Genomic DNA, 12437 nt, shown 5'->3' with positions numbered 1-12437 from the left:
ATAAAACACAGTGACAGACCAACTGTCATGTTTACTAGAGGGATAAACAGGGCTTTATAAAACACAGTGACAGACCAACTGTCATGTTTACTAGAGGGATAAACAGGGCTTTATAAAACACAGTGACAGACCAACTGTCATGTTTACTAGAGGGATAAACAGGGCTTTATAAAACACAGTGACAGACCAACTGTCATGTTTACTAGAGGGATAAACAGGGCTTTATAAAACACAGTGACAGACCAACTGTCATGTTTACTAGAGGGATAAACAGGGCTTTATAAAACACAGTGACAGACCAACTGTCATGTTTACTAGAGGGATAAACAGGGCTTTATAAAACACAGTGACAGACCAACTGTCATGTTTACTAGAGGGATAAACAGGGCTTTATAAAACACAGTGAGAGACCAACTGTCATGTTTACTAGAGGGATAAACAGGGCTTTATAAAACACAGTAACAGACCAACTGTCATGTTTACTAGAGGGATAAACAGGGCTTTATAAAACACAGTAACAGACCAACTGTCATGTTTACTAGAGGGATAAACAGGGCTTTATAAAACACAGTAACAGACCAACTGTCATGTTTACTAGAGGGATAAACAGGGCTTTATAAAACACAGTAACAGACCAACTGTCATGTTTACTAGAGGGATAAACAGGGCTTTATAAAACACAGTAACAGACCAACTGTCATGTTTACTAGAGGGATAAACAGGGCTTTATAAAACACAGTAACAGACCAACTGTCATGTTTACTAGAGGGATAAACAGGGCTTTATAAAACACAGTGACAGACCAACTGTCATGTTTACTAGAGGGATAAACAGGGCTTTATAAAACACAGTAACAGACCAACTGACATGTTTACTAGAGGGATAAACAGGGCTTTATAAAACACAGTGACAGAACAGACCAACTGTCATGTTTACTAGAGGGATAAACAGGGCTTTATAAAACACAGTAACAGACCAACTGTCATGTTTACTAGAGGGATAAACAGGGCTTTATAAAACACAGTGACAGACCAACTGTTATGTTTACTAGAGGGATAAACAGGGCTTTATAAAACACAGTGACAGACCAACTGTCATGTTTACTAGAGGGATAAACAGGGCTTTATAAAGCACAATGACAGACCAACTGTCATGTTTACTAGAGGGTAAACAGGGCTTTATAAAACACAGTAACAGAACAGACCAACTGTCATGTTTACTAGAGGGATAAACAGGGCTTTATAAAACACAGTGACAGAACAGACCAACTGTCATGTTTACTAGAGGGATAAACAGGGCTTTATAAAACACAGTAACAGACCAACTGTCATGTTTACTAGAGGGATAAACAGGGCTTTATAAAACACAGTGACAGACCAACTGTCATGTTTACTAGAGGGATAAACAGGGCTTTATAAAGCACAATGACAGACCAACTGTCATGTTTACTAGAGGGTAAACAGGGCTTTATAAAACACAGTAACAGAACAGACCAACTGTCATGTTTACTAGAGGGATAAACAGGGCTTTATAAAACACAGTGACAGAACAGACCAACTGTCATGTTTACTAGAGGGATAAACAGGGCTTTATAAAACACAGTAACAGACCAACTGTCATGTTTACTAGAGGGATAAACAGGGCTTTATAAAACACAGTGACAGACCAACTGTCATGTTTACTAGAGGGATAAACAGGGCTTTATAAAACACAGTGACAGACCAACTGTCATGTTTACTAGAGGGATAAACAGGGCTTTATAAAACACAGTGAGAGACCAACTGTCATGTTTACTAGAGGGATAAACAGGGCTTTATAAAACACAGTAACAGACCAACTGTCATGTTTACTAGAGGGATAAACAGGGCTTTATAAAACACAGTAACAGACCAACTGTCATGTTTACTAGAGGGATAAACAGGGCTTTATAAAACACAGTAACAGACCAACTGTCATGTTTACTAGAGGGATAAACAGGGCTTTATAAAACACAGTAATAGAACAGACCAACTGTCATGTTTACTAGAGGGATAAACAGGGCTTTATAAAACACAGTGACAGACCAACTGTCATGTTTACTAGAGGGATAAACAGGGCTTTATAAAACACAGTAACAGACCAACTGTCATGTTTACTAGAGGGATAAACAGGGCTTTATAAAACACAGTGACAGACCAACTGTCATGTTTACTAGAGGGATAAACAGGGCTTTATAAAACACAGTAACAGACCAACTGTCATGTTTACTAGAGGGATAAACAGGGCTTTATAAAACACAGTGACAGACCAACTGTCATGTTTACTAGAGGGATAAACAGGGCTTTATAAAACACAGTAACAGACCAACTGTCATGTTTACTAGAGGGATAAACAGGGCTTTATAAAACACAGTGACAGACCAACTGTCATGTTTACTAGAGGGATAAACAGGGCTTTATAAAACACAGTAACAGACCAACTGTCATGTTTACTAGAGGGATAAACAGGGCTTTATAAAACACAGTAACAGACCAACTGTCATGTTTACTAGAGGGATAAACAGGGCTTTATAAAACACAGTAACAGACCAACTGTCATGTTTACTAGAGGGATAAACAGGGCTTTATAAAACACAGTGACAGACCAACTGTCATGTTTACTAGAGGGATAAACAGGGCTTTATAAAACACAGTGACAGACCAACTGTCATGTTTACTAGAGGGATAAACAGGGCTTTATAAAACACAGTGACAGACCAACTGTCATGTTTACTAGAGGGATAAACAGGGCTTTATAAAACACAGTAACAGAACAGACCAACTGTCATGTTTACTAGAGGGATAAACAGGGCTTTATAAAACACAGTAACAGACCAACTGTCATGTTTACTAGAGGGATAAACAGGGCTTTATAAAACACAGTGACAGACCAACTGTCATGTTTACTAGAGGGATAAACAGGGCTTTATAAAACACAGTAACAGACCAACTGTCATGTTTACTAGAGGGATAAACAGGGCTTTATAAAACACAGTAACAGACCAACTGTCATGTTTACTAGAGGGATAAACAGGGCTTTATAAAACACAGTGACAGAACAGACCAACTGTCATGTTTACTAGAGGGATAAACAGGGCTTTATAAAACACAGTAACAGACCAACTGTCATGTTTACTAGAGGGATAAACAGGGCTTTATAAAACACAGTAACAGACCAACTGTCATGTTTACTGGAGGGATAAACAGGGCTTTATAAAACACAGTGACAGAACAACTGTCATGTTTACTAGAGGGATAAACAGGGCTTTATAAAACACAGTAACAGACCAACTGTCATGTTTACTAGAGGGATAAACAGGGCTTTATAAAACACAGTAACAGAACAGACCAACTGTCATGTTTACTAGAGGGATAAACAGGGCTTTATAAAACACAGTAACAGACCAACTGTCATGTTTACTAGAGGGATAAACAGGGCTTTATAAAACACAGTAACAGAACAGACCAACTGTCATGTTTACTAGAGGGATAAACAGGGCTTTATAAAACACAGTGACAGAACAGACCAACTGTCATGTTTACTAGAGGGATAAACAGGGCTTTATAAAACACAGTAACAGACCAACTGTCATGTTTACTAGAGGGATAAACAGGGCTTTATAAAACACAGTGACAGACCAAATGTCATGTTTACTAGAGGGATAAACAGGGCTTTATAAAACACAGTGACAGACCAACTGTCATGTTTACTAGAGGGATAAACAGGGCTTTATAAAACACAGTGACAGAACAGACCAACTGTCATGTTTACTAGAGGGATAAACAGGGCTTTATAAAACACAGTGACAGACCAACTGTCATGTTTACTAGAGGGATAAACAGGGCTTTATAAAACACAGTAACAGACCAACTGTCATGTTTACTAGAGGGATAAACAGGGCTTTATAAAACACAGTAACAGACCAACTGTCATGTTTACTAGAGGGATAAACAGGGCTTTATAAAACACAGTAACAGAACAGACCAACTGTCATGTTTACTAGAGGGGTAAACAGGGCTTTATAAAACACAGTGACAGAACAGACCAACTGTCATGTTTACTAGAGGGATAAACAGGGCTTTATAAAACACAGTGACAGACAAACTGTCATGTTTACTAGAGGGATAAACAGGGCTTTATAAAACACAGTAACAGACCAACTGTCATGTTTACTAGAGGGATAAACAGGGCTTTATAAAACACAGTAACAGACCAACTGTCATGTTTACTAGAGGGATAAACAGGGCTTTATAAAACACAGTGACAGAACAGACCAACTGTCATGTTTACTAGAGGGATAAACAGGGCTTTATAAAACACAGTGACAGACCAACTGTCATGTTTACTAGAGGGATAAACAGGGCTTTATAAAACACAGTAACAGACCAACTGTCATGTTTACTAGAGGGATAAACAGGGCTTTATAAAACACAGTGACAGACCAACTGTCATGTTTACTAGAGGGATAAACAGGGCTTTATAAAACACAGTAACAGACCAACTGTCATGTTTACTAGAGGGATAAACAGGGCTTTATAAAACACAGTAACAGACCAACTGTCATGTTTACTAGAGGGATAAACAGGGCTTTATAAAACACAGTAACAGAACAGACCAACTGTCATGTTTACTAGAGGGTAAACAGGGCTTTATAAAACACAGTGACAGAACAGACCAACTGTCATGTTTACTAGAGGGATAAACAGGGCTTTATAAAACACAGTGACAGACCAACTGTCATGTTTACTAGAGGGATAAACAGGGCTTTATAAAACACAATGACAGACCAACTGTCATGTTTACTAGAGGGATAAACAGGGCTTTATAAAACACAGTGACAGACAAACTGTCATGTTTACTAGAGGGATAAACAGGGCTTTATAAAACACAGTAACAGACCAACTGTCATGTTTACTAGAGGGATAAACAGGGCTTTATAAAACACAGTAACAGACCAACTGTCATGTTTACTAGAGGGATAAACAGGGCTTTATAAAACACAGTGACAGAACAGACCAACTGTCATGTTTACTAGAGGGATAAACAGGGCTTTATAAAACACAGTGACAGACCAACTGTCATGTTTACTAGAGGGATAAACAGGGCTTTATAAAACACAGTAACAGACCAACTGTCATGTTTACTAGAGGGATAAACAGGGCTTTATAAAACACAGTGACAGACCAACTGTCATGTTTACTAGAGGGATAAACAGGGCTTTATAAAACACAGTAACAGACCAACTGTCATGTTTACTAGAGGGATAAACAGGGCTTTATAAAACACAGTAACAGACCAACTGTCATGTTTACTAGAGGGATAAACAGGGCTTTATAAAACACAGTGACAGACCAACTGTCATGTTTACTAGAGGGATAAACAGGGCTTTATAAAACACAGTAACAGACCAACTGTCATGTTTACTAGAGGGATAAACAGGGCTTTATAAAACACAGTGACAGAACAGACCAACTGTCATGTTTACTAGAGGGATAAACAGGGCTTTATAAAACACAGTGACAGACCAACTGTCATGTTTACTAGAGGGATAAACAGGGCTTTATAAAACACAGTAACAGACCAACTGTCATGTTTACTAGAGGGATAAACAGGGCTTTATAAAACACAGTAACAGACCAACTGTCATGTTTACTAGAGGGATAAACAGGGCTTTATAAAACACAGTAACAGACCAACTGTCATGTTTACTAGAGGGATAAACAGGGCTTTATAAAACACAGTGACAGACCAACTGTCATGTTTACTAGAGGGATAAACAGGGCTTTATAAAACACAGTGACAGACAAACTGTCATGTTTACTAGAGGGATAAACAGGGCTTTATAAAACACAGTAACAGACCAACTGTCATGTTTACTAGAGGGATAAACAGGGCTTTATAAAACACAGTAACAGACCAACTGTCATGTTTACTAGAGGGATAAACAGGGCTTTATAAAACACAGTAACAGACCAACTGTCATGTTTACTAGAGGGATAAACAGGGCTTTATAAAACACAGTAACAGACCAACTGTCATGTTTACTAGAGGGATAAACAGGGCTTTATAAAACACAGTAACAGACCAACTGTCATGTTTACTAGAGGGATAAACAGGGCTTTATAAAACACAGTAACAGACCAACTGTCATGTTTACTAGAGGGATAAACAGGGCTTTATAAAACACAGTAACAGACCAACTGTCATGTTTACTAGAGGGGTAAACAGGGCTTTATAAAACACAGTGACAGAACAGACCAACTGTCATGTTTACTAGAGGGATAAACAGGGCTTTATAAAACACAGTGACAGACAAACTGTCATGTTTACTAGAGGGATAAACAGGGCTTTATAAAACACAGTAACAGACCAACTGTCATGTTTACTAGAGGGATAAACAGGGCTTTATAAAACACAGTAACAGACCAACTGTCATGTTTACTAGAGGGATAAACAGGGCTTTATAAAACACAGTGACAGAACAGACCAACTGTCATGTTTACTAGAGGGATAAACAGGGCTTTATAAAACACAGTGACAGACCAACTGTCATGTTTACTAGAGGGATAAACAGGGCTTTATAAAACACAGTAACAGACCAACTGTCATGTTTACTAGAGGGATAAACAGGGCTTTATAAAACACAGTGACAGACCAACTGTCATGTTTACTAGAGGGATAAACAGGGCTTTATAAAACACAGTAACAGACCAACTGTCATGTTTACTAGAGGGATAAACAGGGCTTTATAAAACACAGTAACAGACCAACTGTCATGTTTACTAGAGGGATAAACAGGGCTTTATAAAACACAGTAACAGAACAGACCAACTGTCATGTTTACTAGAGGGTAAACAGGGCTTTATAAAACACAGTGACAGAACAGACCAACTGTCATGTTTACTAGAGGGATAAACAGGGCTTTATAAAACACAGTGACAGACCAACTGTCATGTTTACTAGAGGGATAAACAGGGCTTTATAAAACACAATGACAGACCAACTGTCATGTTTACTAGAGGGATAAACAGGGCTTTATAAAACACAGTGACAGACAAACTGTCATGTTTACTAGAGGGATAAACAGGGCTTTATAAAACACAGTAACAGACCAACTGTCATGTTTACTAGAGGGATAAACAGGGCTTTATAAAACACAGTAACAGACCAACTGTCATGTTTACTAGAGGGATAAACAGGGCTTTATAAAACACAGTGACAGAACAGACCAACTGTCATGTTTACTAGAGGGATAAACAGGGCTTTATAAAACACAGTGACAGACCAACTGTCATGTTTACTAGAGGGATAAACAGGGCTTTATAAAACACAGTAACAGACCAACTGTCATGTTTACTAGAGGGATAAACAGGGCTTTATAAAACACAGTAACAGACCAACTGTCATGTTTACTAGAGGGATAAACAGGGCTTTATAAAACACAGTAACAGACCAACTGTCATGTTTACTAGAGGGATAAACAGGGCTTTATAAAACACAGTGACAGACCAACTGTCATGTTTACTAGAGGGATAAACAGGGCTTTATAAAACACAGTGACAGACAAACTGTCATGTTTACTAGAGGGATAAACAGGGCTTTATAAAACACAGTAACAGACCAACTGTCATGTTTACTAGAGGGATAAACAGGGCTTTATAAAACACAGTAACAGACCAACTGTCATGTTTACTAGAGGGATAAACAGGGCTTTATAAAACACAGTAACAGAACAGACCAACTGTCATGTTTACTAGAGGGATAAACAGGGCTTTATAAAACACAGTAACAGACCAACTGTCATGTTTACTAGAGGGATAAACAGGGCTTTATAAAACACAGTGACAGACCAACTGTCATGTTTACTAGAGGGATAAACAGGGCTTTATAAAACACAGTAACAGACCAACTGTCATGTTTACTAGAGGGATAAACAGGGCTTTATAAAACACAGTAACAGACCAACTGTCATGTTTACTAGAGGGATAAACAGGGCTTTATAAAACACAGTGACAGAACAGACCAACTGTCATGTTTACTAGAGGGATAAACAGGGCTTTATAAAACACAGTAACAGACCAACTGTCATGTTTACTAGAGGGATAAACAGGGCTTTATAAAACACAGTAACAGACCAACTGTCATGTTTACTGGAGGGATAAACAGGGCTTTATAAAACACAGTGACAGAACAACTGTCATGTTTACTAGAGGGATAAACAGGGCTTTATAAAACACAGTAACAGACCAACTGTCATGTTTACTAGAGGGATAAACAGGGCTTTATAAAACACAGTAACAGAACAGACCAACTGTCATGTTTACTAGAGGGATAAACAGGGCTTTATAAAACACAGTAACAGACCAACTGTCATGTTTACTAGAGGGATAAACAGGGCTTTATAAAACACAGTAACAGAACAGACCAACTGTCATGTTTACTAGAGGGATAAACAGGGCTTTATAAAACACAGTGACAGAACAGACCAACTGTCATGTTTACTAGAGGGATAAACAGGGCTTTATAAAACACAGTAACAGACCAACTGTCATGTTTACTAGAGGGATAAACAGGGCTTTATAAAACACAGTGACAGACCAAATGTCATGTTTACTAGAGGGATAAACAGGGCTTTATAAAACACAGTGACAGACCAACTGTCATGTTTACTAGAGGGATAAACAGGGCTTTATAAAACACAGTGACAGAACAGACCAACTGTCATGTTTACTAGAGGGATAAACAGGGCTTTATAAAACACAGTGACAGACCAACTGTCATGTTTACTAGAGGGATAAACAGGGCTTTATAAAACACAGTAACAGACCAACTGTCATGTTTACTAGAGGGATAAACAGGGCTTTATAAAACACAGTAACAGACCAACTGTCATGTTTACTAGAGGGATAAACAGGGCTTTATAAAACACAGTAACAGACCAACTGTCATGTTTACTAGAGGGATAAACAGGGCTTTATAAAACACAGTGACAGACCAACTGTCATGTTTACTAGAGGGATAAACAGGGCTTTATAAAACACAGTGACAGACAAACTGTCATGTTTACTAGAGGGATAAACAGGGCTTTATAAAACACAGTAACAGACCAACTGTCATGTTTACTAGAGGGATAAACAGGGCTTTATAAAACACAGTAACAGACCAACTGTCATGTTTACTAGAGGGATAAACAGGGCTTTATAAAACACAGTAACAGACCAACTGTCATGTTTACTAGAGGGATAAACAGGGCTTTATAAAACACAGTAACAGACCAACTGTCATGTTTACTAGAGGGATAAACAGGGCTTTATAAAACACAGTAACAGACCAACTGTCATGTTTACTAGAGGGATAAACAGGGCTTTATAAAACACAGTAACAGACCAACTGTCATGTTTACTAGAGGGATAAACAGGGCTTTATAAAACACAGTAACAGACCAACTGTCATGTTTACTAGAGGGGTAAACAGGGCTTTATAAAACACAGTGACAGAACAGACCAACTGTCATGTTTACTAGAGGGATAAACAGGGCTTTATAAAACACAGTGACAGACAAACTGTCATGTTTACTAGAGGGATAAACAGGGCTTTATAAAACACAGTAACAGACCAACTGTCATGTTTACTAGAGGGATAAACAGGGCTTTATAAAACACAGTAACAGACCAACTGTCATGTTTACTAGAGGGATAAACAGGGCTTTATAAAACACAGTGACAGAACAGACCAACTGTCATGTTTACTAGAGGGATAAACAGGGCTTTATAAAACACAGTGACAGACCAACTGTCATGTTTACTAGAGGGATAAACAGGGCTTTATAAAACACAGTAACAGACCAACTGTCATGTTTACTAGAGGGATAAACAGGGCTTTATAAAACACAGTGACAGACCAACTGTCATGTTTACTAGAGGGATAAACAGGGCTTTATAAAACACAGTAACAGACCAACTGTCATGTTTACTAGAGGGATAAACAGGGCTTTATAAAACACAGTAACAGACCAACTGTCATGTTTACTAGAGGGATAAACAGGGCTTTATAAAACACAGTAACAGAACAGACCAACTGTCATGTTTACTAGAGGGTAAACAGGGCTTTATAAAACACAGTGACAGAACAGACCAACTGTCATGTTTACTAGAGGGATAAACAGGGCTTTATAAAACACAGTGACAGACCAACTGTCATGTTTACTAGAGGGATAAACAGGGCTTTATAAAACACAATGACAGACCAACTGTCATGTTTACTAGAGGGATAAACAGGGCTTTATAAAACACAGTGACAGACAAACTGTCATGTTTACTAGAGGGATAAACAGGGCTTTATAAAACACAGTAACAGACCAACTGTCATGTTTACTAGAGGGATAAACAGGGCTTTATAAAACACAGTAACAGACCAACTGTCATGTTTACTAGAGGGATAAACAGGGCTTTATAAAACACAGTGACAGAACAGACCAACTGTCATGTTTACTAGAGGGATAAACAGGGCTTTATAAAACACAGTGACAGACCAACTGTCATGTTTACTAGAGGGATAAACAGGGCTTTATAAAACACAGTAACAGACCAACTGTCATGTTTACTAGAGGGATAAACAGGGCTTTATAAAACACAGTGACAGACCAACTGTCATGTTTACTAGAGGGATAAACAGGGCTTTATAAAACACAGTAACAGACCAACTGTCATGTTTACTAGAGGGATAAACAGGGCTTTATAAAACACAGTAACAGACCAACTGTCATGTTTACTAGAGGGATAAACAGGGCTTTATAAAACACAGTGACAGACCAACTGTCATGTTTACTAGAGGGATAAACAGGGCTTTATAAAACACAGTAACAGACCAACTGTCATGTTTACTAGAGGGATAAACAGGGCTTTATAAAACACAGTGACAGAACAGACCAACTGTCATGTTTACTAGAGGGATAAACAGGGCTTTATAAAACACAGTGACAGACCAACTGTCATGTTTACTAGAGGGATAAACAGGGCTTTATAAAACACAGTAACAGACCAACTGTCATGTTTACTAGAGGGATAAACAGGGCTTTATAAAACACAGTAACAGACCAACTGTCATGTTTACTAGAGGGATAAACAGGGCTTTATAAAACACAGTAACAGACCAACTGTCATGTTTACTAGAGGGATAAACAGGGCTTTATAAAACACAGTGACAGACCAACTGTCATGTTTACTAGAGGGATAAACAGGGCTTTATAAAACACAGTGACAGACAAACTGTCATGTTTACTAGAGGGATAAACAGGGCTTTATAAAACACAGTAACAGACCAACTGTCATGTTTACTAGAGGGATAAACAGGGCTTTATAAAACACAGTAACAGACCAACTGTCATGTTTACTAGAGGGATAAACAGGGCTTTATAAAACACAGTAACAGACCAACTGTCATGTTTACTAGAGGGATAAACAGGGCTTTATAAAACACAGTAACAGACCAACTGTCATGTTTACTAGAGGGATAAACAGGGCTTTATAAAACACAGTAACAGACCAACTGTCATGTTTACTAGAGGGATAAACAGGGCTTTATAAAACACAGTAACAGACCAACTGTCATGTTTACTAGAGGGATAAACAGGGCTTTATAAAACACAGTAACAGACCAACTGTCATGTTTACTAGAGGGGTAAACAGGGCTTTATAAAACACAGTGACAGAACAGACCAACTGTCATGTTTACTAGAGGGATAAACAGGGCTTTATAAAACACAGTGACAGACAAACTGTCATGTTTACTAGAGGGATAAACAGGGCTTTATAAAACACAGTAACAGACCAACTGTCATGTTTACTAGAGGGATAAACAGGGCTTTATAAAACACAGTAACAGACCAACTGTCATGTTTACTAGAGGGATAAACAGGGCTTTATAAAACACAGTGACAGAACAGACCAACTGTCATGTTTACTAGAGGGATAAACAGGGCTTTATAAAACACAGTGACAGACCAACTGTCATGTTTACTAGAGGGATAAACAGGGCTTTATAAAACACAGTAACAGACCAACTGTCATGTTTACTAGAGGGATAAACAGGGCTTTATAAAACACAGTGACAGACCAACTGTCATGTTTACTAGAGGGATAAACAGGGCTTTATAAAACACAGTAACAGACCAACTGTCATGTTTACTAGAGGGATAAACAGGGCTTTATAAAACACAGTAACAGACCAACTGTCATGTTTACTAGAGGGATAAACAGGGCTTTATAAAACACAGTAACAGAACAGACCAACTGTCATGTTTACTAGAGGGTAAACAGGGCTTTATAAAACACAGTGACAGAACAGACCAACTGTCATGTTTACTAGAGGGATAAACAGGGCTTTATAAAACACAGTGACAGACCAACTGTCATGTTTAC

The 12437-nt window shown here is 38.2% G+C and overlaps 1 protein-coding gene across 3 annotated transcripts in view; it reads right to left on the bottom strand.

Annotated features, from left to right (window-relative positions):
• LOC149980723 (coiled-coil domain-containing protein 171-like) overlaps positions 1-12437 on the bottom strand; it is a 153036-nt gene that overhangs the window by 59926 nt on the left and 80673 nt on the right. The gene's annotated exons all lie outside the window — the stretch shown is intronic.

This window comes from Oncorhynchus mykiss, chromosome 9 (genome assembly GCF_057628025.1).
Source record: "Oncorhynchus mykiss isolate SJ-2025 chromosome 9, ASM5762802v1, whole genome shotgun sequence".
Taxonomy (NCBI): domain Eukaryota; kingdom Metazoa; phylum Chordata; class Actinopteri; order Salmoniformes; family Salmonidae; genus Oncorhynchus; species Oncorhynchus mykiss.
Note: the sequence above shows the minus strand (reverse complement) of the source record. Positions and strands in the feature narration are given on the sequence as shown.